This window comes from Chelonoidis abingdonii, chromosome 1 (genome assembly GCF_003597395.2).
Source record: "Chelonoidis abingdonii isolate Lonesome George chromosome 1, CheloAbing_2.0, whole genome shotgun sequence".
NCBI classification, from domain to species: domain Eukaryota; kingdom Metazoa; phylum Chordata; order Testudines; family Testudinidae; genus Chelonoidis; species Chelonoidis abingdonii.
Window position 1 is genome coordinate 308863760 of NC_133769.1, and position 24710 is coordinate 308888469.

Sequence of the window (24710 nt, forward strand, 5' to 3'; positions counted from 1 at the left end):
AGGTTCTGGTTCTGTATATACTCCAGGATAACGGGTATGGTGTTTACAGTGCTCATAATTGCCGCGGTGATCTGAGCGGGCTCCATGATTCCAGTGCTATGGCATCTGGACTGAAAAAAGGCATGAAACGATTGTCTGCTCTGACGGAGGGAGGGGCGACTGACAACATGGCTTACAGGAGATTTAAGTCCACAGAGGGGGTGGCTTTGCATCAAGGAGAAATACAAACAACCGTCACACAGAAAGGCCCCCTCAAGGATTGAACTCAAAACCCTGGGTTTAGCAGGCCGTTGATTTCACAGAGGGAGAGAGGGAAGAAGCAAATGAATACAAAACAAACTGAGTCTACTTCTTGTTTTGATCCACTCCATCTATCTTTTACATCTTTAGGCTGGCAGCAGATGATGCAGTTCGACTGCTAGCCATTGTCATCTCCTGGGTGCTCTGCAGAAAATGGAAATGACCTGGCTGAGTCACTCCCATGTCTGCTCAGGCTCCCCGACTGACCTCATCAAGGTTGGTTAAAAGAGCTCCCAGGCGTACGACGACGGCTACCAGTCATAGTTCACCCTCTGCTGCCAAAAGACAATGAGCTGCTGCTGTGTAGCAATGCAGTCCCAAGTCTGCCAGCACTCAGGAGACTTACGGTGACGGTCAGCTGTGCGGGCTCCATGCTTGCTGTGGTACGGCGTCTGCACAGGTAACCCAGGAAAAAAGGCATGAAACGATTGTCTGCTATTGCTTTCACAGAGGGAGGGAGGGAGGGCGTGTATCCAGAATCACCCGCTACACTGTTTTTGCCCCATCAGGCATTGGGATCTCAACCCAGAATTCCAATGGGCAGCTGAGGCTGCAGGAACTGTGGGATAGTTACTCAAAGTGCAATGCCCCAGAAGTCGATGCTAGCCTCGGTACTGTGGATGCAGTCTGCCAACTTTATGCACTTAGAACATTTTTTGTGGGGACATACACAATGGACTGCATAAAAACGATTTCTGGAAAAAATGACTTCTATAAATTCAATCTAATTTTGTACTGTAGACATACCCTAAGACTGGGAGAATCTCAGGATTCCACTGGAGGAAAGGTAAAGGCCAAAGGAGGAAAAGCTGTCTCTCAGAGAACAGAGAGGGAGCAGAGTGCAGCTCAGCAAGGTTAACTGACACTCAGCATTGGCCTAACTTTGCTCCATATCCCTCCCTATACACACAAATACACCCTCTCTGTTTTATTTGTGCATTTGTTTTTACAAGTACATTGCAAGTGACTTTATATGATCCAATTACACCTATCAGTAACTTTAACAGGAATCACACTGTTAAACCCCACAAAACAAGTAGAAAAGAGATAAATTTACAGTTGTCTCTCTCAGTGTGCAAGATTTAGACTCACAAAAGAAAATGAAGAGGAGAGTTAAAATGTGACCTGTAAGTGTTTTTAATGAAACAGAGCACAACCCTGCTTTTTTCAGATTGAGGAGGAAGAAACCCATTGTGGTATACCCAATATTCTGATTAACAATATTCAGACAAGTATGAAACATGAACAAGGCTATTGTACCTCAAAACACACTTCTGTTTGGGTATATTTTAGTTTTAATATAATACTTCCTGGTGCTTCTCACACATAGAACACTAACCTGATCCACAAGACCACATCCCCTTGCACACTCAAATCTTTCCTCTAGGCCAACTTCAGCCATCACCCCCTGCATGAGGTTAGTCAACTAATGCCAAGGTTGAACAACAAATGAAGATAGACAGATATCTAAAAGGTAAAGCAATAAAAATTCAATATCAAGAGAGAGGTAATCACCACCTTGACCATTTTACTTGTATTTTATATCTTTCCCTTACTTCTCATCTGAAGCAGCTTATCATATAAGAAGATAAACAGGTACTTTGCTTTCCTTCTCATTTTAGGTACTACTGTAACTGAACTAATAAATGCATTATTCTAGTTAATACTATACTATCATTACACGGTGTAATAGTATTGATGCTTAATTCACAGGAGACCTCACTAATACATATTTGCTGATAAATGGTACAAAGTGACCTGATATTTTTGTTAGAATTATTAGGCATTCTGGGAAATAAATGTACAGTAACGGTACTGTAGCGAGGGGGGTCCCCTCCCCCACGCTCCTGAGACAGGGCATAGGCTAGGGACCCTGCAGCCCCGGGCAGAGGCCCGGCCGCCTATCCCCGCCCCTAGGAAGTCAAGGGGACCGAAGGCAAGCCCCTCGGCCTGTTCCCGCCCAGGAAGTCAGGCAGGACAGGAAGTATAAAAATCCGGTCCCAGCCTCATTAGAAGGAGCCGCCGGAGAAGGCAGACGTGGGTGCCGAAGCTCCCGCTGGGCTCGGCTTACCCCTCGCTCGTATCCGGAGGGCCTGCCTGACCTCCCCTGGGGCAGCACCCAGAGCAGCGGGCGCGCCTTTGGACGCTCGCCTGCGGAGACTGCGACCGGGACGCCTGGACCCCGGTACCCCGAGGACTGACCGGACCGCCGGACCCTACCCCGAGACTGGACCGCCCGCCCGAACCCCAGGACGCTGAGACTGGACTGACCGACTGACCCCGTACCCGAGACTGCCGAGCAGCTGAGGAACCGATGGCTGGGAATCCTTGGACACACCCAGTGAAGGGCAGGTACACAGGGAGGGGAGGTTGGAGCAGCCGGGGGCGGCTGACTACAGTCAGGCCGCAGAAGCCCCGAGCCGATGTCGGTGCATCGCAGGATCCCACTGACCTCCGGTCGGTGTTCGGTGGAACCCTGCTTCACCCAGTCAGTTGTGTTCGGCCGGGATCCACTGACCGCCTTAGCGGCGACCCGCTACTAGGCCCCGGCTGGAACGCAGTGGAGTGGGAGGCCTGCGGTCCCCTGCACCCTTAAGGTGGCAGGTCCCCCCTTCCTTTACTGACTTGAACGCCTCCAATTGTCCCTTGCTCTACCCTGCCCTGCCCCAAAGGGCCGGAGCCTCTAGACTGTTTGTCGCTCTGCCCTGCCCCAAAGGGCCGGGGCCTCCAGACTGCTTGTAGCTCTGCCCTGCCCCAAAGGGCCGAGCCTCCAGACTGCTTGTTGCTCTGCCCTGCTTCACAGGGCCAGAGCCCCTAACCTGTTTGTTCGCTGTCCCGCCCTACCTAAGGGCTTGGACTACAGACTCCATTCGCTCAGCCCCTGTGACCCGGAGCTGAGCCGCGGCCAAGGCCCTAACAGGTACATTTTTGTGCTGAATTCTCAGGTGGCAAGGATAAGAGGAGCAGCCTGCACTGAAAACTATTCAAAATGCGCCTCACTTGTATATTCAGTGTCCTACTTCATTATCTTTGCAACTGTGATCCAATACACAGTAAAGTGGATTTTGTTATTTTTGTTGCCTCTTAAAGGGATCCAATAAACTTGAAATAGTCAGTTTAAAAGACTAGTTAAAAGTACTAGATGTCCTGCCCATATTTTAAGTGTTCTTTTCTCTGTTGTGCAAAAGGCCCATACAAATGATAGAGGAGAAATAAGAGTGGAAGTGATCCTGGCTATACACAGAGTACTGTCAATTATACCACATAAACAAAATGAAAGAGAAAAACCGCACATTGTGAGAATAGTAGTAAAATTTTCTAGAAAGAAGTGGGTTTGTTGGTGACCATTTAAACAGAAGACCGATATCAGGATAGTCTCTAGCTGGACAAGTTTCAGGGAGCTAATTTTCTGTGAGATCAAACAAATGTTCTGCTGCTTTAATAGCATGTTCATATTTGCTCAAGATGCTTTGTTGGAAGGATTTTCAGTGTCCATGCCTTGTCAATTATAGTTAAGAGGTATTAAAATGGTAGTTAAAGGTCACTCATGGCTCTCAGCATTCACACACTGCCTGTCTCACACAGTAGCAATCTGGAAATATTTAGAAATGTCTCATTAATTTTTAAAATATTAGTATTTTATAATCACTAGAAAAATGAAGGAAAACAAGTCAAGCAAAAGCATTACTAAAGAAGTGTACAAAATGAAACCATGTTACATACAAAAGTGATTACATTAAGTAACATTTGGATACATTTTGTTTAAACAGAATGGTTGCTTAACCAGACTGTACTGTAGACCATCAATCCATCCCAATTAAGTTGCTTCAATTTTACGTTTCATACACTTGTACCACAAGGAATCCAGTACATTTTTGGATGCTGAAAGACATTAACAAATAATAAACACTTCCCGCAATCAAAATCAATGGTCCACAAGAATTCTTCACAACTAGACTTGTCAGTATAAAAATCAAATCAAGAATGAAGCTTATGTTTGTCAAAGTTCATATGCAAAGAATGCTATTATTCATGGGAGAAATATTTGGTACGGTCTGAGACAAACATACCGATATGCACTGAAGTTACTGCATGGCAATGTTAGTATTACTATTAGGCCTTTTAAAAGGGAGCAGGGAGAAAAGATCAGAATGTTCCCCGTCAAACTCTCCCCTAAGGGAGAACAGTAAGACTCGCCCTTAACTAAGAAAGTCTGGATCCAAAGCTGCAAAAAAGGCTTTTTGCAGCTCACTCCTTTTTTATTTAGACAAACAGGCCAGGGTGTGGAAGATCCAACACCTGAGAAGGTAGGCCATATTGCAGGAGATAGGTACTTATACACAATAAAAGCAGTGATTTAAATTGACACTTGTTTTAGAGGGCTTGTCTATACTACAAAATTAGGTCGACTGAAGTTAGGTCAACCTACAGCCACTGTAGTAATTAAATCAGCTGTTGGTGTTCACACTACCCTCCTTCCGTCCACGGTGTGAGTCCTCATCATGAGCACTTAAAACTGACTGAAGTGGGGCACTGTGGGGTACCGACAGCTGTGCAGAGCTCACAGCTGGATACCTCCCCCCAGGGCTGATAGCACCAGCTGCGAGTCAGGCTTGGGGCTCAGTTTCACAGCAGGGAGCCTACCAGCAGTGAAACTGACATTCTTGTCAATTTTACGGCTGCTATTATTTTACATTTCTCTGTAGTGTAGACCAGACCAGAGAATGATGATTAGCATCTATTGTATATATGCATAGTAAGTATAATGCATAGAATAAAAGGAAATCTAGTTAAAAACTTTTTTTTTTTTTTACAATGCTGCAGGCAGTTTTAATAAATATGTTTAGATGCTTCTGAGAGAGCAGTGAATTGACATAAAAAACTTCCTGTACTATTCATGATGTAAAGACAGAGGGAGAGAGAGAGGTGTACTTATCATTGGTCTTACAATGTCTTTGATTACTGACAATTGATATAAAGGACAATATAAAGAGAGGAAAGAGAGAGAAAAATTGTGTGGAAAAGTAAACTGGTTTATAATAGAGATAAAAACATTCATAATGCACATATTGCCATTCTGTTTGAGAACAGACAAGGAAAAAACCGCATCTATAGAAAGATAGCTAGTCACATGTAATAGTTGCTTACACAGCACAGGAAATGTTTAGAATGTTTTCAGTATAAGGATCACCTGTACAAGTATAAGCTAAATTAATTAATCCATTTAGGGGCACTAATTCGGGCTATTTTCATTTGTTTTCTTTCTGTATTAGTATCCTTATAATAGAAATGGTGGAAAAGAGGTCAGAGATGGGAGAGGGAAAATAAAATAAAGATTGGGGGAATATAAAAGAGAGAAAGTAGAGAGTTTGGGGGTTGAAGTTAAGGGTACTGTAGGCTGGAATGACAACATTTTGACCTATCAGCTGTAGTTCAAGTTAGACATTTGCAAATGCATCTCTTCTGTCATGGAAAACAGGAAGATTAGTAGTACATATAAGATTCCAGTTCTGTGATACAGTATGTGAAATAGATTCTTCACCTCTGCTATGTTATCTGCCCACAAGAATGAAGCAAAACAGGCACACTCTAAAAGATATCTGGGTGCATGAAAGCCCAAGATAATGGAGGTAGCAACCATCCTCGATTTGTTTGCCTAAAGCTGCCCAAGAATATAATTTGTATTGCAATGGAAGACTTCTCTGGGGGCAGGGTGAACGATATCATGAACCAGATGTTAAGAGTGAGAAAGAATATTAAGGTAGGTATAATTTTGCACGTGTGATTTTCTCCAACTTCCCAATGACTGAATTCACTCATTTTATAGAGGCATCGAATTCCTCCTCTTTTCAAGATGTTGTAACAGTATATAAGCACTGCTAGTGCTTTATTCCAGCCACTCTATATACATTTATTAATAGATCATATTAGAATGTACTACAAGTTTGAATATTACAGAATAGACATTTAGTCCTGTTCCCTTTCTCCTTCAAGTTTACCCATCTTTGAGGAGTCCTTCAGCTTCAGAAGCCTCTGTGCTGTGGCAACTGTTCCTCTGGCTAAGTGAGAAATAACTCTCCAGAACATAGATGTCAACCCCTCAAGTTATCCCGGGGGGATGAGGGTGCTCTCGCCCCAGGGTGGCACCACTTTGTCTAGAGAATTTTTACTCTGCTCCTGAAGGTAAAAGGTTTTATTTCCTGAAGTTTTATTTTTAACTTTCTCTTTTGGTGTTGAGCACATCAGATATGTAAGCCAGTTTTATATGCACAGCACAGGTACACCACCATCATCTATGGTCAAAGAAATCTTCTACTGTCAAACCTCTTTAGGCAAGAGTAACACTGGGACAATTCTTTTTCTTGATACACTAGCTAGTAAACACTCTCCCATTCTGGAGAAGGGAAAAATGAGAATTTTAAATAAATAATTCCCCCCTTTTTAAGGCAGTTAGCAAAACAAACATAGCTTCTTGTTTTCAGTCATCTGTCCTATCTCACCAGCTGCATGTCTGCTCTTTTCCAGGCTACAACCAAAAACCTCCAGCAACCATTCTCTATTTCCTTTTATCTCTGATTCTTAATTGTTCTCTGCAGACTGCTTTCTTTCCTAAGAGATCCCAGTTAGTTTCAGCTATGAGACCTTGCCTCCCAGCAATGCCCACAGGGTAGGGCAAATCCTCTTCTCTCAACCTCCTTGAAAACTGATTTTAGCCCCTCTACCCCATCAATGGACATGTCCTTCTAAGTGCTTTTTCAAAGTTGCGTGAGTGTACAGTATCACACATCTTCACAGCATGAAGTGACTACAGGAATCATGCCCACAGATGTGGAGATTGTGTACCAAAATGCAAGCAGTGTGGCCACCATTCAGTCTAGATTGCTTCACATGAACACATATTCTGAATAACAAAACAACAAAAAATCCACAGCCAGAGAATGTACAAACTGAAAAAATATAAACCACTGCAGCCAATTTTGATACACACACACACAATCTAAAGGATAAGAATGCAACCCGTTTTGCAAGCAGTGTTTTTATTTACAGAAAGTACAAAGCACAAAGGGAGTTTTGCAGCCCTAGGAGTACGTAGTTGAAGAGCTTGCAACCTAAACAGCTAAACTAAAGGTTAAGGCTAAAGGAAACAACATGAAAGGAAAAGACTGAGCAGCTACTTTTGACATAGGTCTTACTATACCCTAGCTTTACTATATTCTTTGAAATTTGTACTGATACTAGAGAATGTAAGATGGCCACCTCCTTCCTGGCCCCATATTTTTTTATTTTTAATTTTAGCCAGACTTCCTCCTTCTCTACCTCTTCACTCGTACTGTGAAGCCCACTTCAGCAAGACTGCCTTTCTCCCAGAGCAATATTGCCACACTTAGAATCAGTGAAGGCATTCGTGCTGAAACTTTTCATTTAACAGAGGAGGTTGACAGAGCAGCAGTTTTCAAACTGTAGGTCAGGACTCCAAAGTGGGTTGCAACCCCATTTTGATGGGGCCACCAGGGCTGGCATTAAACTGGCTGGGGTGTGGGGCCAAAGCCCCACCACCCAAGGCTCAGGCTTTGGCTTCAGCCCTGGATGGTGGGACTCAGATTACAGGCCCCCCATCTGGAGATGAAATGCTTTGGCTCTCCCCTCACACCCTGGGGTAGGGCTTGGGCGGGCTCAGGCTTTGGTCCGCCCCACTGGGGCCATGTAGTAATTTTTTTTTCAGAAAGGGGTTGTGGTGCAATGAAGTTTGAGAACCCCTGTAGTAGAGCAGTCTCTGTGAAAGGCCCTCAGCTTTGGATCCCCTAAATCCAAATCAACCCAGGGTTTTTTGATGTTTAGAAGATTCTGCAAAACCAATTCAGAGATACAAGCTTGTTCATTACTCTGAACAAAATGTTATGGTTGTTCTTTCAAAAGTTTACAATTGAACACTGACTTAATACAGCTTTGAAACTTTACTATGCAGAAGAAAAATGCTGCTTTCCCTTTTTTTAGTAGTAGTTTATGTTTAAGATAGTACTCTAATATATTTGCCTTTTTTTTTGTTTTTGATCTCTGCTTCTGCCTTATTGTGTACTTCTGGTTCCAAGTGGGGTGTTTGGTTGACTGGTCAGTTTGTATCTCTGGTATTTGTAATTCTGAGGTTCTACTTTACTTTGGCTTTACAGAGCTGATATTTGTGGATGACGGTCAATTCTGCTAGTGGATTCGCTCTTGATTTGGGGAATGTCTTCACTAGCAATGTTAAATCGCAAATGTGGCTGTGTAGTCACGGCACTGGCGCTGGGAGAGAGCTCTCCCAGAGCTATAAAAAAACCCACCTCCATGAGGGGAGTAGCTCCCAGCGCTGGTGCACTGTCTACACTGACACTTTTCAGTGCTGAAACTTGCAGCGCTCAGGGGGGTATTTTTTCACACCCCTGAGCAAGAAAGTTGCAGCGCTGTAAAGTGGCAGTGTAGACAAGATCTTAGCCTGATATAACTTATAAAACATTCAACAGGTTCCTAGAGTAACTGATAAGTGCCTTTCTTGTATATTTTATTCGAAATGTAAATAAATAAAAACTCCCTCCCTCATTTTCCTGATGAAATCGAGTGAAAAACATAATTTTGTACAAATACAGCCAATTGTTACTAGAACAGGAGGCAAGGAGAATGAAACAAAAAACAATTTTGAATAAGAGCATAATCAGAATAATGTAAGTGTGGTAATTAGAAAGTAGATCTGTTTAAAGGCAGATAAGTAGGCACAGAATAGTCAACTGAGATGCAAACACAAATGGAAGTTAGTTAACCTTTTGACTCGAGAAATCAAGATTTTCCAGCAATAAGATTCACAGTATGCAGCCAGGTACAACATGGGACCACAGACGAATGAAGCCAACACATGCTGATGGAGAAAGACACAAGTTATTATAGAAATAAAGAAATTAGACTGTTTTTAACTTAGAGTAAAAATACAAGCCAGATGCTTAATTACATCTCCAAAAAATTAAATATGGAGCAAAGATTATGGAAATTAATTTCATAATGGTTAAATTTTAACTACAGCATTATTGGAACCAAACAGTCCCAACCAACAATGGGAACCTGGATCTTCTCTTACTAAAGTACAGCCAAATTCTGTAATAGCAACCCACTACTGGCCCACAACGTTCATCCTACCTTATGCCAAGCTTCTGCTTCTTTCCCCATATATGAATTAGCATCTCCAAAAATATCTCCACCAGAAAAGCCAGATCCTAGAACATTCAAAATGCAAACAACTTGGGTACAAAAAAGGCTTCTTCTTGTAGGCCCTCTGAAATGGACTACTGGCCAAGACTGTTTTACGAACTTTTATTTAAAGAAAACAAAAGGAGTAAGGGACATTAATGGAGAGAGGACAAAGATTGTGAACTTGATTCTAAAATTTAGTATTCATGCAAAACTCCTCTTGACATCAGTGGATATTACATAAGTAAGGAGTGCAGGATCAAGCTGTAAGGGTGAAATCCTGGCCTCCATGGAAGTCTAGGGCAAAATTCCCATTGACTTCAGTAGGGGCAGGATTTCACCTAAGAGGTAAGAAAACGGAAAATGGCCAGAGAGAAGAACTGAAGAGGACAGAGAGATAGGCAGAAGGAATGTTGTTGTTTTTTTAAATAAGTGTTAAATGCTCGAGAAAGGAGGCAGAAAATAGCAGAGAAGGAAGGCAAGTATAAGTCTTTAAAACGCTGATGAGACAAAGATATGTTTGGGTGTCGTGCCCTCCTATTCTGAGGCTGAGCATGTATGTCAAGATCTTGTAATCAAATTCATGCAGGCGGACAAGTGCCTGTGTGAAGCCCTACTGATTTTGTAGAGGAACAGCCTACTTGATCAGATCAATGGTCTAGTATTATGTTTCCAACTGTGGTCAGTAGCAGATGCTTCAAATAAAAGTACAAGAAACACCATAATAGGTAATTATGGAATGGCTTGTCCTTAAAGGATTTTTAGTATAGGCTAGAAAAAGGTATTTGGTTTTTTTTTTTAATGACACGACCCTATCCAAAAATGTAAGTTTTCCAGTAAAAATGCTCATCCAATCAGATGTTTGTACTTTTATTAAAATAAATAGTAACTTTTATTTTATTAATCCATCCTCAAGATACAATTTTCTAGGCTATTTGAGGGGAAATTAATTTCAGCCTATCCCAATCCTGTCAATTTATTCATTTTTTAAAATTCAAAATAGCCACTACATTAGTGAAATTTTACAAAAAAATTACAACTTGTGTTTGCATTTTCATGCTCTTGGAAACATACCCAAGTCACAAATACACAAGCAGATATTTTATGTATATTCAGCCTATTAAAGGCATACAGAACATTCGATGATACACACACAGCAGTGTGCATGCTGGAGGGTGAAAATGTTAACAAGATACTTTTTGGAGTGTAGTCAGCATCTGTAGTTTATCTTAGATACTGTTATTCCTGCAAATCAACTGCCTTTCAAAAGACACTAAAATGTCTTGATCCCATCAAAGAATATGGTAAATATACAAACGGATGGTATAAGTCTGAAAGCCTAGAAAAATGGAAGCTAACACACACAAAAATAATCTGAAACACAGATATTTTGTTAAAGAGATACCTGGAATGTAGTCATGCCAAGAGAGATCTTGGAATGATACTAGACAGCAAATTAAGTATGAGCCTGCAGTGGGACATATTGAGGCAGAAAAGTTATTTGAGGGCTTAAATAAGCCTATGTGTTTTACAGAGAATGAAGCAATAGTCCCTCTTTCCCCACCCAGTCACAGGGAGAAAACCACCCAAGCTGACTGCAGAACATGCAAATCTAGAATTCTGCTGCCTCCAGAGGAGAGGTATTCCTCCCCTCCTACTCTGTTCTCACTTTGTTTTAGATTTTGTGTGTTCTGATATCTATTTTTAACTGCCAGCCACTTTTTCATTTTAGCAGATATGTGAACTTGAAGAGCCATTTTTCTTAGTCTGTGTTAATATTTATCTTTCTCAAACCTTCCTCCGTTTCTATCTCCTTTCTTCCCTCTTCTAGTTTCTTTTCCCTATTTTTATTTCTCCTTTTTTAAGTACTTTCCTGGCTCCATGCATTACGCCACAATGAACGCTTTTCATCCATCAGATGCAGCAAAACAAACAAGATACTGATCAGAATACTAAAGCTTAAGCAGTTTGATATTGCTAAGGCTCTACACAGAGCAAAAGCAAAGTGCTTTTTCAGCTTCTTGCTTGGTAATAATCCATGCATTTTCATTTTTGATGTTCCTCAAGCTAATAAGAAATAATGTAACATTTCCTGGCAGAAGCAACGAGACATCCCCACTAACAAGATTTGTCCCAGAATGATAAAATAATTGCATATGATTTCCGTCTATACACATCTTTGGTGTAAACAAACAAAAAACAAAAAAAAAAACCTCTGAAAAATATGTTTTAGAAAACAAAGGGCAAGTGAGAAAGAAAGGCACAAAAAAAAGGAAAGAGAAAAGTAGAGCATCTGTGGAAGCCTCACTTTCACTTCACTCCTCCAATTTCTTTAACACAGTAAGTAGTTGAATTCCACCACCACCCCTGCCTCCCATGCTTCCCACTTGATCTTGAAATAGAGTTTCCTCTCCTACTTATAGACATACTACAAGTATTACAATAGTCATCTAGAGAGAGATATTTTCTCTCTTTGAGCCAGACATGCATATAATACATTACTGAATAATTGGGACAAGGTGGGTGAAGTAATATCTTTTATTGGATCAACTTCTGTTGGTGAAAGAGAGATGCTTTTGAGCTTACATAGACCGCTTCTTTGGGTCATTACTGAATAATTGTCCATCTTTTGCAATCTATAATCAACAGACTACTGTACTGTTTGATAAACTGAATTATGTGCCCCTTATTCAACACCCAAAGGAAAAAATATGCACAATGATTCAAATATATGTGAAGATCAATTTTAGCAATACCAAATTACATTCAGAGCTTTCAGTGATATGCTCCTTTAACTTCCTGCAAATAGACATTTGTTCCTGTACCTATAATCACTCTTGAAATTACATATTTTCTTTTGCCTGAGCATTTATGTGGAGAAAAGAAAACTGAAGTTTAAAGTGATTTGTGATAGTGTTTTGTACTGTTAAACATTCTTTTCCTACAACTAGAACTTAAATGAACTTTATATTTTCAAATTAAACTTCATTTTGCCAAGCATCAGGATACCATTCTGATACCCTAATGGGGAGTGTGTAATCATTATCTTTAGAGGGTTAGAGAACTCAGGAAAAAAAATGACGTACCACCCTAACCAAGCATGATTGATTCACAGAGATAAAACCTAGAAAATACTTTTTGTACATTCAGTTGTGTCAGAAAACAAACATTAATAATACAGTCTAATACCTGTGTAGCTGGTTTTTTTCCCCCAAAAAAACAAGAAGCAACTTCCATTCTTGCACTAACCCTATGTATACCTTAACAACTAATATAGAAGATGTTTATACAGCACCTAGTATGACAGGATTCTGGCCCACCACTACTGCTCTTAGGTGCTGCAGTAATTCAGTTAATAAATAAGTGAATATATAAGAATGACAATAGAGAAACTCCAAACTATGGGTCTGGTCTTGCAGTCCTGATGGAAGAGAGAGATTTCCGTTGATTTCAAAGGGATATAAAAACTTCAAGTTGAAGCCCATACCTCAGATTACAGAGTGAACGTTTATTCCAGAATAGGTTATTTTATGGGTTCTTTCACAGGAGAAATACACTGAGAGCTCTTAAGCAGGCAACAGCCTATATAAACTTTGCTACTGTTTAGTTATCAGTCCTCAGTTTCAGAATGCCAGAGAAACTACTTCCAGAGATGAAAGGAGAATGTGGGTCAGATTTATCATATATTTTCAATAATTTACTGAACATGATGTGTACCTCAGAGGACATAAGCAATCCCTGAAAAGAGTACTGGAAAATAGAAAAGGTGAGGAAACTTAGTAATAAGAAAATAAAAATTGTTTATTTAGCATGCAGTGATATATCCTGGCAAGTCTAAAGAAAGCCAAGTCCCTGCCAAAGACAGAAGAACGAATTTATGGCTTTCTCCATCCCATGTGAGATCTATTTATGGTTAGAAACATTGAAAAGCCAATTCACTATTAGTGAAAATTTACTAGTAATGTCAAAAAAAGCTTTAATAAAAGAAAGAAAGTCAAGAGGATCTGCAAGATGAGTAAATTGATGCTCTGAGACCTACATTGTGGTGTTACTGTGGCTTTAAGAGAACGAATACAATCTTCAGGGTGTGGGAGCTGACAGTGGGAGGAAGCTGTTTTGTTTTGGGTTAGACAGAGAGATGGTCTGTATATATCTTAACTATGTATCTAATAAAGACTGTTAAGCTACTAGCAACAAATTATTATTAAGAGTAGTGAATTACTTGAATATTAACAAAAAACACACAGATGATTCTTCATGGAATTGTCTATAAAGCTGCTGAATGTCAGTACACATACAGCCCTCTCTGCATTTATAATCCTGGGTTCTGGATTCAAAATATTATCCAGGTCCACGAATGGGGAAAGAACATCTTCTTTCCTATATTCCCAAGTAGCAACATAGATTGGTATAAAGAAGTAAATGCTGAAGCGAAGTTGAGGTTGGAAATGTGTTAATATAACATTCCACACTCCTTACTCAAGCCAAGAATCCGTTCCCTGTCCAGGCTCCATCATACCTGAGCACTCAGGTGCAAATCCACCAATCCAATGAAATATCCTGTATGGCCACTCCTGTAACACAATGTTCACAATGGAAAGGTCTTGCCTCTTACTGTACTTGCGTCTCCAGTCTAACAACACTTAACTTGAGGAAAGGAGCAGGGCTGCCGGGGGGGGGGGGGGGGCAAGTGGAGCAATTTGCCCCAGGCCTCGCAGGGGCCCCCACGAGAGTTTTTCAGGGCTCCTGGAGTGGGCTCCTTCACTCGCTGCAGGGGCCCCGGAAAACTCTCACGGGGCCCAGGCCCCCAGAGCTTCTTCCACTCTGGGTCTTCAGCGGCAATTCGGAAGCGGGGGGTCCTTCTGCTCCAGGACCCGCTGCTGAAGTGCCCCGAAAACCCGCAGCAGGGGGTCCTTCCGCCCCGGGACCCGCCACCGAAGTGCCAGGTCTTCGGCGGCAATTCGACCACCAAAGACCCCAGGCCCCCTGAATCCTCTGGGCGGCCCTGGAAAGAAGATTTCCTCTGTTTCTTTGGAGCCACACTAATCAAGTACTAGCCATTAGCCCTGGTGGTTGTGTGTGACTTGCAAATGGTCCTAGCATATACACACACAAAAAACAAACCAGGGAAAACATTATACAAGGTGTCTGATAGAAGGACTATATTAATTTGACTGAAGTAATTTTTCTGAGGTATATACTTGTTTGGAATAATCATTGCTAAAAGCGTTTGAGCATTGTACTTTTTTATGGAATCTGGCAGCTGCCTCATTTGTATTGTGTTCATGGACAGTAAAGGAAAAAGAGGAGGACAGGGAGGAGCTCCAAGAGTAGTGCCAAGAAGGTGGCAGAGCCGAGTTTCCTGACGTCATTTATATTCACTCCAAATGGCTGCATGGAGGCAAGGAATGTCCTTGGATTTGGGGAAACTAAATAAAAGAGCTTTGAGAAAAATGATTTTGATGCACATGTTTAAACAGTCATCTGTATTTAGTAACTATGATTTACACATTTTAATGCTTAAACAAGTCACTGCCCACAAAAATCAAAGTCCTCCTGAAACTGCTGTGGACTGTGCTCTCCTTCTAGCATCCATTCTGCTTTATATAGCACATTGTTTTCATTTCATGTTGGATTAATAAATGGTGGTACATAAATGCTAACTAGACTCATAAATTTTAAGGCCAGAAGGGGTTATCGAGAGCATCTAGTCTGCTTGCCTGCACACTGCAGGCTACAGAACCTTACCCTCCCACTCCATGACCTCTGGCTGAGTTACTGAAGTCCTCAAGTCATGAGCTAAAGACTTCAAGTTACAGAGAATCCACCATTTACACCAATTTAAACATGCAAGTGATCCATGCCCCATGCTGCAAAGGAAGGCGAAAAACCTCCAGGGTCTCTATCAATCTGACCTGAGGGAAAATTCCTTCCCAACCCCAAATCTGATGATCAGCTAGTCCCTGAGCATGTCGTCAAGACACACCAGCCAGACACCTAGTAAAGAATTCTCTGTAGTAACTTGGAGCCCTCTCCATTCAGTTTCCTTTCTCTGGCTATTAGAAATATTTGCTACTAGCAGTCGCAGATGGGCCACATTCTATTGTAGGCAAACGCATCACGCCATGCCTTCAAGTTCAGTCTTGAAACCAGTTAGGTCTTTTGCCTTCACTGCTCCCCTGGGAGGCTATTCCAGAAGTTAACTCCTCTGACGGTTAGTATCCTTTGTCTAATTTGAAGCCTAAACTTGTTGATGGCCAATCTATATACACAGTGCTTAACTTAAATAACTCTTCTCTCTCCCTCCCTGTATTTATCCCTCTGATGTTCCTCCCCTCAGCCTTCTTTTGGTTAGACTAAACAAGCCAACCTCCTTGAGTCTCCTCTCCTAAAGTAGGTTCTCCATTCCTCTGATCATCCTACTAGCCATTTTTGCACCTGTTTCAGTTTGAATTTGGCTTTCTTAAACATGTGAGACAAGAACTGCACACAATATTCCTGTACAGGGATCCCTCCCCCTACAGCTGAGGCGTGACAGGTGCAGGAAGCAGGGTGGGGTGGGGAGATTTGAAGAGCTTCCTGCACCTGGGGGAGAAATCTGGGAGTGGGTCTGACCTGGCCCCAAATGCCTTACAGGGGAAGAGGAATTCCCATCCTCCCCAGCCCAGCTGAGACTAGCAGCTGAGCCTGGCGCAGGGTAGGAGCCACCAATTGGGTCTTCCCCAGTCCCGTCCCCTGACCCACAGTAATTTTTCTGAGGGGAAGCAAAGAAAACTGCGGGGGCACAAATTCTGCGCATGCACGGTGACGCAGAATTCCCCCAGGAGTAAGTTTGGCAGCTCAGTCATCCATCCTGTGATCAACGCAAGTCTTTCTCCTCCTCGGTCACTTCCAACTGATACATCCCGAGCTTATAGCAAAAATTCTTGATGTTAGTCCCTAACTGCATGACCTTGCACTATTAAATTTCATCCCATTTCAATTACTCCAGTAAGGTCATCCAGATCTTTTTGTATGATATTCTGTATCTGATTTCTAGTTGGAAGTACTGCTGAACTTCCTGCTATGCGACAGCAGTATTCATTATCGGGTATTTTACATAACTGCAATTCCTGCATGAGGGAATAACAAACACTCTTTCTTCTTCCACAGCTTAAAAAAGCCTTCTTAAATATATGAGGCAGACTCCTCCAATTCCTTTCAAAACAGTTTTACCCTTTCCATTCTCTTGACTAACACCTGGAAATCTCTAAATTTCTGTCTGAATTTCCCCCCACCTCTCTCAAACATCATCTCGTTCAAAAAGGAAAGAACAGAGTTCGGGATCCCATTCAATACCCACATCTTCTCTGCAAGAGATCTTCCATGATCCACAGCAGGATGTAGAATTCTACAACTTTCTGACCCAGCAGTTCCGTACCCTCAGGCAGAAAAATCAGGCTTTCCTATCATCCTTTTGATGAGCCCAAGGGGCCCCCCTAACATATCCCATGCATGTTTAGTGGCACAAGCTAGTGAAGATATCAAGGCAACAGCTTCTCCCAGGGCAACAACAGATGTTGAAACAGAAGGTGCTGCAGCAGATACCATATGAACAACTTTCTTCTATTGGGACACACTGTGTTCAGATTCCAGCCTGAATACACTACGCATAAACAAGTCACTAAACAAGGTCAAGGGAAAAGTTCAGCAACTGCAGCTCCAGTAATGCCATTAAAAGAAAAAAATAGGGTTTGCTGAAAGAAGCAGCTTGCTAAAGTTCACTTTTATGCTGGTGCATGGCCATGTACTTTAAGCATTCTGTTTGCTTAATGCAAGAACATGGGTGGGGGAGAAGAGGGAGGAAGCGAGTCTCTATGTGCACGTACTGTATAAAACAAAATCTACAACAGAATCTTTCGGGAACTTTGCTGTGTTTAAACTACACATGTGGCTTTAACCAGCATACTTACTGGGGAGAAAAAGTTGCCACGTTCCAATATAAATAAATCAGCAATACCAAACTCATTCTGTGGAACACGCTAGATTCAATTTTCAATTACGGTCCATGGCTACATTTATCCTGTGGATCAAGTAAAAGTGGCCCTGATGTTAATGGGAAGTCAGAATTAAGCTAATAGGTGATCAAATTAGGCATGCATTGTGTGTCTGGGTTATCTGAAAATCTGGCTCTTGAAATCCAGCTCTTAAAATGTCACCACTAGCCTTCAGATTTGATACTCCATTAAGATGAACGGGGGTCATTTTACACCAGTTAGCAATCATAAGGGCTAGAAATTTTCGGCTTAATGAACTGACTCTAGTGTAAAACCTTAGCAACATTCAGGCAGAATATGTATGGAATGTATGACAAGTCAGATATACCTTTCTGTTGATACAAGAGCATCTGAGGTTACTGTGAAGGTTTTGCACTAGAGCACAAGTTTGATGAAGTTGAGGTACATCAGGGGTTGGCAACCAGGGCCAGGGCCAGTTTGTTGACCTGCCGCATCAGCAGGTTCGGCCGATTGCAGCTCCCACTGGTGCGGTTTGCCATCCCAAGCCAATGGGGGTGGCGAGAAGCCGTGGCCAGCACATCCCTTGCTTCGGTTTTCACTATCTGTTGGAGAAGCATAACATAGTGGCTTGACGTCAGAGGCTGGAGGGCCTAGGGCAGAGGTAATCAAGTCAATTATTTTTTGTCAAGGTCCAAATTGCTTGGTCAAAGTACAGTCAAGGTCCAGATTCCAGAAAAAAAAATTTCACACCGCAACAACAATAATGATAAGTAAATAAAAAGATTTCAGGGCCTATTCTAGAGCATCTGGGGTCTGAATTTGGCCCACGGTCCGCCTACTGACTACCCCGGCCAAGCGTTAGCCAACCCCTGAATATAAAAGAGCCACAGCTGGATTGAATACGGTGGTTTCACTACAGCAGCAGCAGCAAGTGGCAGGGGGGCATAAGTTGCTGGGTCTGACAAAGAGGTGTGGAAGAGATACTTCTGAAGACAGAGCCTCAGTTCTTGTTTCTATCACGAACCAGGGTGTGGGCAGTCATATCCAGTGGTTAGAGCCATGGGTGGTCAAGCTTGAGGAATCAAGCCCAAGTCTGTAGCCAGAGTCCAGAGCTAAGAGTCTCAGTGTCTGCACTGCTATTTATACCTGTGCTAACTGGGTGTGCAGTGGCTGTACTCCACATGATGCCATATGTGTAGAGCAGGGGTCCCCAACGCGGTGCCTGCCGGGGGGTTTAAGTGCGCCCGCGTACTGGCTGGTGGATGAGCATCTGCCGAAATGCCGCTGACAAGCCACATCATCCAGAGGCGTCGCTGTCGAAATGCAACCAATTTTCAGTGGCATTTCGGCGGCGCCGCCTCTGGATGACACTGCTTGTCGGCGGTATTTCGGCAGATGCTTGACCGCCGTCACGGTCCTCTGTGGCTCATTGTCTGGCGCCCGCCAGATGAAAAAGATTGGGGACCACTGGTGTAAAGCTTTCGATGGTAATGTAACGGAGAGCCTTGAAGGGAGAAATTGTTAGCAGTGAAATGCAGAGTCAGCCCTGCCCATGAAGGGGAGCATGGGAGACAGCTGATCCCCCTACAAGGGGAAACTGAAAATTGTATGGGGTGTTATAGTGCATTATTGACAGTGTTGTAGGCAACGTAAATTGGAAGGCAAGAGATTTTTCCCTTAACATCTTATTTCTGTGCTTTTCAGGTTTTAAATTGGTGGTGTGTGTCCTGATGCAACTTTAACAGTCATTAAATGAAATCAGCGTGTGTATTTTCTTTTGTTTTTTACAGGGTTTGCAAACATCAGTTGGTAGGTTCAATGAATCAGGGAGGAGAGAAGGTGAGATGACAAATGACTGAAATGTTTAACTCCTTAATAATATATAAATTATAATAATTGTTATAAATGTGTTACAAGATGTCCTCTCATTGTGTAACTTGTTTTAAAAAGAAAATGTCAAAAACAAGATCACACACAACCATAACATCCATTTACATGAGTCAACAACAGGATTTAAACAATGGCCCTTCAGCCACCCAGATCAGATCTGTATTACTTGAGCTATAGGAGTATTTGCAAGTCTCTGTTTAGTTCACCCACTAGATGAGGCTCTGGGCTTGGCTACACTTGAAACTCCAAAGCGCTGCCGCGGGAGTGCTCCCGTAGCAGCGCTTTGAAGTGAGAGTGTGGTCGCAGCGCCAGTGCTAGGAGAGAGCTCCCGCAGCGCTGCAGGTACTCCACCTCCCTGAGGGGATTAGCTTACAGTGCTGGGAGTCACGCTCCCAGCGCTGGGGCACTGTTTACATTAGCGCTTTACAACGCTGTAACTTGCTGCTCTCGGGGATGTTTTTTCACACCCCTGAGCGAGAAAGTTGCAGCGCTGTAAAGCGCCAGTGTAGCCAAGGCCTCTACATACTTTCCCAGTGGGTTACATATTTGTTTACTGGATAGTCACATACAGATGCTCCCTGACTTACGCAAACATTCCGTTCCGGAACGCCTTGCATAACTTTAATTTTGCCTAAGTTGGAAACGTATACCCGACCATTACGCAAAAATGGGTAAGTGTGGATTTGCGCAAGTCAGGTTTGCATAACCCGGGAGGCATCTGTACAAGAGACAGTTATGTCCCTGATTTTGGGAGAAGAGTGTTATTTAGTTGTTAGAGCTCATCTAACCCAATGGTTCTCAACTTTTTCAGACTACTGTAACCCTTTCAGGAGTCTGATTTGACTTGCATACCCCAAGTTCCACCTCACTTAAAACTCAGGCTTTGGTTTCAGCCCCATGCAGCAGGGCTTAGGCTTTCTGCCCTGGGCCCCAGCGAGCCTAACACTGGCCCTGGTGACACCATTAAAATGAACTTGTCCACAGTTTGAGAACCGCTGATATAGTAGGTAGAGCAGTACAAAACAAATAATTGTCTGGGTGTAATTTTAGTTGTACAGAATTCAATACTGCTTTTTCTGGAGCCTGTTGTAAAACCAGGCAAATATCTAGATGAGTTGATGTACCCTCTAGAAGACCTCTACGTACCCCTGGTTAAGAACCACTGACCTAACCAAAGCGTGCTCAGTATGAAAGGGAGCATGACTAAGAAGTTAAGACACGGAGAGGTGTAGGTTCTATTCCTGACTAAGCCTACAGTAACTCTGTGTGAGAGGCTTGGAGCTGCTATGTAATGTTATGAACACAGTATGACAGATATGACAAGATTCTCAGCAAACCTTATGGAATTAAGTTAAACCTTACTGAATTACATTTAATACCTTTGAGGTCCATTGTATTGAAAATGTGAATGTTTGTGTACTCTTGGGGGATTGCATGGAATTTCTCTAGGAGGAGGAAGGATTAATGCAATCTCTGGAAGATAACATGACCTTCAAAAGACTATGCTGAACAACATAGAAGACAGTTGATCTTTTGGGACAATATGTGTGCAGTAGAATTCTTCGAAAATACTGGGAAGGAGGAGATTACAAGCCCACACCTATGATTCAGCCTTTGAAGCTTCGCTCAGGGTGAGGAGGGGGGAGAGGGAGGAAGATCTTTTGTCTGCTGATCACCTGTAACGGCAGGACAATTCAAAGACCAATTTGGATTCTCCAGGGGCCAATAGACAAAAAGGAATTTTAGATAAATAGCCTGGTCCTAAACAGGCTCAGGGCTTTTGTTCTGATCCCACAAATGGGCAGGACCTCTAGTTCACAATCCTTAGGGAAGAATTTGAACAACTAACAGTTGGAACAACTAACATCAATCAGAGCCCTTGTGAAGGGAGATTGGAGGGGGGGTTGACCTCTGGTAAAACTATTGCCACGGATGTATTTTACTGCTTTTAAAAGTTCACTCTGTAGTACTTTTACCTTAAGATTAAAATATGCTTGCTTAGAAAGAACTGTGTGGTAACTTACAACTGTAGCAATTACACTGTGTAGTGTCTGAAGAGAGAAGCAAAGCAGCTCTGCTGAGGCAGACTGTCTTTTGCTGCAAATAACACAAGTAAGGCAAGGAACTGTTCCACTTGAAACACCCTGGACAGAAGGGAGAGAGATGAGGGTCTTCACGCAAGAGAGGCAATGACTAGGGAGCCAGAAACCTAAGAGTGGGCATCCTTACTGAACCACTGACGGGAAACAGCTGCAGTTGCCCTGAACTATGACAATGAGGTCTAACAGTTGTTTGAACATTATATGCAACTTGGTCAATGCAGGGAAGTTATTGTATATTTGGATTATAAGACTTTCCTCTATAAATGCATTGAATCTATCTTAATAGGGGGCTGTGGGAGAAAAAACAGGGAAGCAACACAAGCAGCCCTAAGCACATACTTGGAAGACAATGGGGGCAGCTGTTAGACTCCTTAAAAGTTATCTCCACCAAGTTGAAAACTTTGTTTCACCAAAGCTGAGGTTACTAGATTAAAAGACTGTATCAGTTAAAAAGTGTTATGATTACTAGAAAGTGGAGTGAGTTGTCCAGGGCTGGACAAGGGAGCATCAGTGAGTTCTGACAGGGCAACAGACAGACAAAGAGGCTCTGTGGAAGAGACTATAGGGAGCTAATCCTACTATGGTCTCCATGTAGAACAAGGTTAAACCAGGGCCGCCCAGAGGAGGGGGCAAGTGGGGCATTTGCCCCGGACCCCACAGGGGCCCTGTGAGCCCTGGCCCAGTGATGGTCCGGGTCTTTGGCAGCATTTCAGTGGTGGGGGTCCATCAGTGCTGCTGAAGATGCAGAGCGACTGCAGGGCCCCCGCCGCCGAAGACCCAGACCACCGCCAGGTTAGTACAAGAGCCACAGCTCCCCCACTTTGCCCCAGGCCCCCTGAATCCTCTGGGCAGCCCTGGGTTAAACACCTGATAACCTGGACATGCATACACTGTGTTTTATTGTTTTAAGTTCTGTTTTCTCAAATGCTTTTATTTGAAATAAAAGATACACGGTTTTAAGGAGACTATTTGGTCACTGATTACCACTGTCAGTGCCCCAGAGGGAACATAACTACATGGTCAAAGACAAGGGTAATCAATTATTTTTGGTCAAGGTCCAAATTTCTTGGTCAAGATATAGTCAATGTCCAGACTCCAGAGAGAATAATAAAAAATCCAACAATAATGATAAGTAAATAAAAAGATTTTGGGGTTCATTCAAAAGTGTGGTGGTCTGGATTTGGCCTCTGCTCTGCCTACTGACTACCCCGGTCTAAGCCTAAATTAGACCTACTGAGGCAATCACAGTTAGTACCAGAGGACTGCCACCCAGGACCTGGCCTGAGAGTGGGAGAATCACATGATTCCCCCACAAAACTCTGTTAACTAACTTGTAAAATGAGTTAGCAACTCAGACTTAACAACCTTCTCAGGCTGGGATTCATGGCATTGGTCGCTAATAAGTGTGAAGCGGTGCATGGGAACATAAACCACACTCAAACTATGTCTACACTACAGACCTTACAATGGCACAGCTGTATTGCTGCAGCTGCACCACTGAAAGATCTCCAGTGTAGCAGCTCTATCCAGATGGGAGAGATCTCTCCCACTGGCATAATTAAATGACCCACAATGAGCAGCAGTAGCTATGTCGGAAGAAAAGCATCTCCTACCGACATAGCACTATCCACATAGGTGCTTTTGTCGGTGAAACTTATGTCAGTCAGGATTATGGTTTTTGACTCACCTCGATCAACCAAAGTTTTACCAACAACAGTGTTAGTGTAGACATAGCCTAAACAGGCATGAATTTTGAACTCATCTCCTGTTTCCCAGCTCAACTTTCTCCTAAGATATGAGTGTATTTAGTAGAAGAATTAGTCTCTGGTTTTTTAAATTTCTTGCAAAGGGTGTCCCAAATAAACCTATGAAACAGATATTGCCAACCCCAAGCATTCAAAAATCATGAGTTAAACCATTAAAAAAACATGAGATTAAAAAATAAATAAGTTTGGGTTCTTGTTTGCCTTTTTGGATTTTAAGCCCTTAGGTTCATGTTTTCAAGCTTTTGTCTTCAACGATAAGGGCTAGAAATGTCCTCGTTTAAAAAAAAAAAAAAAAGACGTTGCTGTGTTCAAGTCTCTGAGCTGGGACATCACAAGAACACACGACACATTGAGAGACTCATGATAAAAATCACAACTGTTGGCAAAACTGCAATCCATAGAAAAATTTCAAAACAGGGATCATAATGGAACTCTTATAATCCTGTCAATATCAACCCAATTTTCACCAAGTCACCACAAAAGATTCAAATAGTACTGAAAAAGATTATTTTGTTTCACATTTTGCCATGTAAAATGAGATTTTTCTTACAAGACAGAGGTTCAAAGTTCCCTTTACACTGAAAATTTCTGACTCAACCCTAATTTTGTTAATGTGCTAGATCAGTGTTTCTCAAACTGCGGTCGCAGCTTGTGTAGGGAAAGCCCCTGGCGGGCCAGGCCGGTTTGTTTACCTGCCCCGTCCATGGCTCCCGCCGATCGCAGCTCCCAATGGCCGCAGTTCGCCACTGCAGGCCAATGGGGGCTGCTCTAAGCAACAGCCAGTAAGTCCCTCGGCCTGCGCCGCTTCCAGCCGCTCCCATTGGCCTGGAGTAACAAATCGCGGTCAGTGGGAGCCGCGATCGGATGGAGCTGTGGACAGGACAGGTAAACAAACCAGCCCAGCCCGCCAGGGGCTTTCCCTACACTAGCGGCGACCTCAATTTGAGAAACACTGTGCTAGATCCTTACCCAATGGATAGCACAGTATCATCCATTTCACTGGATATAGAATTAGGCCATATAGGCTGAATCCTATAAACTTTTACTCATTTGTATAGCCCCTACACACAGGGGTGTTGACAGGGCTGCTCACATGAGTGAAGCCCCAAATCTTGCAAATACTTAACAGTGAAACTACTTACATGCTTTCAATGGAAGTGTTCATATGCACGTTTGCAGAATTAGAGGTGAACTTCTGCCAGCATGGCTATATTGGTCAATGGTATTAGGAGGTGGGATCCCTATCTGGTACCCCCCAACGCAGATACAGTTATAACAGCAAAACTGTGTTTCTACAGATGCAGTTTGTTCATAGCTGGTGATTTTATTGTATTAGAACAAAGCATCTTTGCCAGTTTAGCTATGTCCACGCAAGGGGAACTTTGCCAGTACAGCATACTGGTAAAGAATTCCTAGTTTAGAGATAGATCTTTATAATG

General features: G+C 42.7%; 1 protein-coding gene across 3 annotated transcripts in view; it reads right to left on the reverse strand.

The window, feature by feature from the left end:
- Positions 1–24710, reverse strand: part of ELF1 (E74 like ETS transcription factor 1) — a 143934-nt gene that overhangs the window by 115028 nt on the left and 4196 nt on the right. Inside the window, exon 1 of one of the 3 annotated variants that reach the window (XM_032776930.2) lies at positions 17881–18025. The exons of the other annotated variants lie outside the window; for them this stretch is intronic. The gene's annotated coding sequence lies outside the window, so the exon portion shown is untranslated. Of the gene's footprint in view, positions 1–17880; positions 18026–24710 lie in introns of those variants that run through there. 3 annotated transcript variants of the gene reach the window in all.